The following is a 6,000-nucleotide window of genomic DNA, read 5'->3' as shown; positions in this document are numbered from 1 at the left end:
CCCCCCGTGTAACTTTGCTGTAATTGATAAGGTGAGTTGGAAGATGTGTGTGTGTGAGAGAGTGAGTGAGAGAGAGAGAGAGAGAGAGAGGTGGCAGACAGTGGATGGAGGGTGCTGATGGATGGAGGACAAAGGACAAAGAGAGATATAAAGAGATTGGGATTGCATCTGAAAGCATGTCCATTTATCAATTTTTTCTTTGGACCTGCTATTACACACACACACATATCATATCTCATTCATTGATGTCAGCAGTTCCCATGGCAACTTATTCTGTGTTCCAACAGGAGGCTCTTGAACCTGACACTGTATGTGCGTGTGTGTGTGTGTGTGTCTTTTAGCTTGTCTTACATTACCAGGCAGGGGGTAACATTAATGACTTGTATCTGTGGCAACACCAGTGGCAGTCTCATCAATACACACCAATTAGACAAACAGTCCAGTGCCTGAGTCTATCATAGTGTATGTGTGTGTGTGTGTGTGTGTGAGAGAGAGAGAGATGGATGATAATGAGTTAAGATCTTTTACAAGATGTGTAAGCAGCATCATACAGAAGGCCCCCTGGCAACCATTCTTTCACTCAGACATTTATTATCAATAGCAGGTTCGACCACTGATAAGACAAAGACGAAACAACTGTTGTTTACTTCCTGCTTCTTGTTTGTTTTAAAAAATTACACTTAATTGTACTTAATTATAGTATAATTATATTTCCATATGCACTCATGATTAATGTACTTAAAGTGTGATGTGCCAACATTGTGCATAATGTATTAACTATATAATCAGTACATCTTAACATATGCTAAACTGCACTTACTGTGAGTGCACTTGACAATGCAATTTTGAGTTGTAATTAAGTGTAATTAAGTATTTTTTGTAGACTTGGTTTACCACATACCAAGTACAAAATCAGTATGTCAGAAATAGCACACTTTAAGTACAATCAAAATACATTTTTTTACATTATTTAAGGATATTTAAATAACATATTTGACATGAATTTGAGTAGATTCAAGCTTTACTTCCAGTATGTGTACATCTGATGTTTGGAGACCCTGCAGGCAGCCGTATGAGAATCAGTTCCTGCAGCTATCTCGATGCTCCGCGTTGTTACAGCAGTTAATAATGAGCTACTGCCTGACTTTGTGCCATTACATCATTGAATTGTGATAATTTTGCTTTAGTGGCCTGTGTAAAAATGACAACTAAGGCGATTAAACCCCTGATTTGTCTCCCGGATCTAGTCTCTGTTTAACATGGCCACACCAATCTGCACACAACTGATAAATCAAGTCACACAGAGGGGCAAATATTGACCCCGAAAATCGCTTAACAAAGAGTCGGAAGCGATTTGTGGCGCCGGGGAACTGGGATAATTTAGGTGTTCTTCTTTGAACTTAGATTTGTATCTTACCCTGCTTTAAAGAGTCCATGAAGTCAAAAAATTGTATGTCAAAATGTATTTTTTAAAATATTTTTCATTTATGATTACTTAAAAGATCTGAATAATGATATTTATACCATATACCACTTATCACTTTAAAGCTGTATTAACTGATTTTTTTTCCGGCTGCTTGGGGGTTTTAGAACAAGCTGTAAACATAACATTGACAAATTATCACTTTATAAAATTGTTACAGTGAACTTGTCAGCAAACAGTTGCCTATTTACTCCTGCATGCTTCAGGAGTAAATAGGCGCAAGGAGGAGCAACAGGAGCAAGATTAGTCTTTGTGGAAACCTGACAAATTCACTCTCCTTTCAGCTCTGTTTAACTGACAATATTATCTGGTTCCTTACTTGCTAACTACGTCTGCAGTTGGCAGTTTGGTGCTGAGCAGGTAGCACATAAAAAACTAAAAACAGCTACGAATGGAAATTGTTGATGAGAGCTGTGAGAGTGAATCAAAACAGTAAATTTCGGTCTATAAAACCAAAACAATGAGCTCAAAGATGCCAAAAAGGTGACCGTGTTGGTTTGGTGTTGGTTTGTCACTATGAACAATTATTTTCCAATCCATTGATAATATAAAAATATGGACTAGTGCAGCTTTAAGTTCTCATACAGCTTCTTCTTTTTTTTTAGCAAGAGAAATTAAAAAGATACACACATTTGGCTGGATTTTGATATGAACCTCATACTACAGGTTGAGTTTACTGAGGTATTTGAGAGTTTAAGAACCCACACTTTATGACTGCTTTCCTGATGTTTGTGCAATATTTCCACATCATTTTATCACTTCAGACTACGATGTCCTGCTCGGCCTCTGGTGTTGATTTATCTTCAGCTTCTGAGTTATTGAATTTGCAGAGTTTCTTATGTATTTTGGACTTTAGGATCTTGGGAGCTGCAGTTGTGAACTGCATGACAAAGCACAGGTGTTCTCTGTTTGATGTCATTATGAGCTCTGGGACTCCCGTTTGTCAAACGTTTGCCCTGATGAAGGTCTGCTGACTGCTCGGATTTAATTATAAATATTTATAAATCTAATCTTTATCTCCATATCAATGTCAACATGAATTCTAACATAAAGCGTCAGCGTTTTGTCGACTCACCCTGCACTCATGGATGGGATGTAAAAAAATAATATAACCTGATTGTAGCCAATTGTTCTCATACTGTATAAAATGATGAGAGAGTTGTAGATACTTTGATACACCATAACCATCCTTAAGTATCTCTGCTTGTATTTGACCATTATGAATTATGAGGACTACTTTATGGTTATATTGAATTTATAGGCTTGCAGCATTAATGTGGTGTATTAACCTGAGTATTTATTTCACTGGAGTAGCCAAAAACAGACATTCAAATCTATGAAAATGTACTATATCACAATATTGTGTACAGTACAGCATATATCACTACTGTAATATATAATTGCATTGACTTGCCCACCCCTCACATTACGTAACCCCCACAGATCCACCAAACCAAGCGCCAAAAGGCCAGACAGTGTATTTGGATGCAGCAACATCAGCTCACAACACTGTATTTATTTCTGTTGTCAAAGGCTAAAACGCAGTCTGATGCCCAGACTTGTCTGTGGTGTCCTGCAAATTTTCCCTAAGTGGAGGTGACAGCAAAGGTGAAGGATCCTCAGCGGAAACATACTGAATCATTGTGGCTTTACGAATTGCTGTCAAAGAAAATCCCCAGCATACACAAACACTCACAGTCTCGCTTGGGGTTTAGAAAGTCATGTAGTTCTGTTTCTGTCCAATAGAGGGCAGGAAAAACATGCCTGGGGGGCCTTTTCTGTGGTGGTGTACAGATTACAGATGGGCCCGGTAATCACAAAGATTAAATTTAGCTTTCTGAGAGGTGAAAATGGCTCTTCTCAGATATCACACTCTGACCTTTTAGCAAATCTGGTTTTCCTCAGGCACTGCTGAAGTCATTTGGCCTCTCCCAGTTTTTTTTTATCAAGCTTTGGGTTTTATCTTTTTCTCTGACTCCTTCTCCTGCGATTGTGTATGTGAAAGACAGTGTGTGTGATACGCTTTTTATCTGCATCAGTCTGCATTTGTCTTCTCTGTCTCTGGCGTGTAACTAATCAAATCTTTGAGTCTCTAAGAGGCCATGAAGATGACTTTACTGTATTCCTCCTCCCCTGCCCCTCCCAATGACCCACCTCTTACGTCACCGCCCCACCCCCCCCCCCCCACCACCCCCCACTTACAGCATCCTTCCTGGCCTCATGAGCTAATGTCCAAATGACATTTAGAAATTATGAACGCTGCTGACCACCGTGAAGATGCAGAAGATAGATGGGCATAAATAGCAGAAGGAAATAAAGATGGATAAATGAATAGATAGAAGTAGATGGCGATACAAAGGGTGGGAAGGGTGGAGCTGTGGACACTCAGACTATATATGAGTAAGGAGAGTCTGATGCCTTGAAATTCAGGAAAGCAACTTACAAAAACGTGCATAGAATAGGCACGAATAGGTATAATTGTTTTGGTAGATGTTCAGTCTCCTTTAAAGGACGGGTTTGTAATTTTTCAAGTAGGTCTTAAAACAATAGTCTGGAGCCCAAATGAAGATTGAAATAGGTTTTTCTTGCCATAATCGTCCCACCTGTTCATACTGACCATTAGAGGATCCCTTCATAATGCACTTACAATGTAAGTGATGGGGGACAAAATCCACAGTCCTCCTTCTGTGCAAAAATGTATTGAAAGTTTATCTGAAGCTAACATGAAGACATCAAATGAGTCAAATCAAGTAGATATCTTTCAACGTTACAGTCTTTTTAGTGCCAAAGTCCCTCTTTTTGTTACTTTACTTCCACCGCAGCTCAACAGGGAAACACTGTCTGAGGAAACACAAAGAGGGAATTTGATTCTAAAAAGACTGTAAATGTGGCAGATATCCACTTGATATGACTAACTCAGACTGCTGAAATCCTCATATAAGCTTCAGATTATCAGCGTTTTTGCACAAAATGACTGTGTGGACACATGGTGGATTTTGGCTCCCATTACTTACATTGAAAGCATATTTGAAGGGGATCTTTTAATAGTCAGTATGTAAAGGTGGAATGATTACAGAGAGGAAAACCTCTTTCACCGTTTAAATGGGCACCTGACTGTTGTTTAAGGTAGATTTGGAAAGCTGTGAACCTCCTTTAACTCCAACCACTTTGGTCCAAGTCATACTAAACCCTTTTTGACAATGTCTTCTACTGTAACACTGTACTAAACACTAAGTAAACTTTTCAAGTTTAGTGAGTCTTTAGTACAGCCTGAGAAAAAAAACAGTTCAGACACTATCATAATTAAATATTTTCTTAAGCAGTAACCAAAGATGTTTCTGTTGCTTTCTTAAAACTGCTCTAAAAAATATTTTATATTAACAAGGGTGGAAATTACCATGTGGAAGGGGTTGCTCAAAGAGAGAATTCTTATGCAAATCTGCACATTTTACGCATTTTTCAGCTCGTTTTGATCTTATGACCCACTACATTATTGTTTTGGTTAACTCTCAACACTGTAATCAAGGTTGTTTTCAGCTGCAGCAGGCAGCTGTTTTCAACAAACATGCTCTAAAAACCAACTTTACACAGAACTATTGAACATTTAGCAGCTAAAGAAGCAGATATTTCCTTCAACAGTTGGTGGAGACCAAAACAGAGCTAAAAGAAGCGTTAATATTGGACTTACGTTCATCTCAACTCTTAGCTAACAACGAGTTGACAACGTGATAGCAACTCTTTGCTAACATGTTTACCACATCTACTTTATAAGGTGATAATATGTCAATGTTGTGTTACAGTTTGTTCTGCTGTTCTGCCCACAAGTGGCCAAAAAAAGCAATCAATTAATGGATGTTTGGCTATAATCTCAACCAACACAAAAAACAAGACAAAAAGTGGAAAACCTGGAATCCATCCTACAATTAGACTGCTAATGCATTCATTTATATTATCTATCATTTAAACCTGTTTATAAAAGTCGTATACACCTACTAAACTAAGACTGGAAAAAGGGAACCATTGATATTGTAGGATGTAAAAAAAAGCACATAAATCAATTATATTTGGACCTTTTTTGAGAGACGATATTTGGGTTAAATGCTTCTGTCTGAGAAATGATTGGCTTCTTAAATGAGCTCTATTGTAGCATTTACTCAAACTTTTGTAAAGATATTTAAGGGGGAGACAGTTTTAATGTGAGTAGTTAATTACTGTTATTGGCATCTTTAAAAACAACAACAAAAAAAACCTTTTACCATCTTTTTTCTGACTAACTCCATCCAGCATATTATGACTCTTCTAGGCTGGAGTGTAAAACTTCCTCTAATCAGGCAGGTTTGCTGCATTTGAACCGTCTCAGCCCGTGTAACACCTGCCCTCAGCAAATTTACGTCATTTAAATTACTGGAGTTGCCAATCAGCATCTCTTCTGGATGTTACTGAGGCAATTTAAAAGGTTTAAATCAGACATATTCAATTATAAACATCTGTGGATTATTTTTTTCCCCCAACATCTG

The sequence above is a fragment of the Thunnus maccoyii genome, chromosome 21 (genome assembly GCF_910596095.1).
Source record: "Thunnus maccoyii chromosome 21, fThuMac1.1, whole genome shotgun sequence".
In the NCBI taxonomy this organism is placed as follows: domain Eukaryota; kingdom Metazoa; phylum Chordata; class Actinopteri; order Scombriformes; family Scombridae; genus Thunnus; species Thunnus maccoyii.
Note: the sequence above shows the minus strand (reverse complement) of the source record.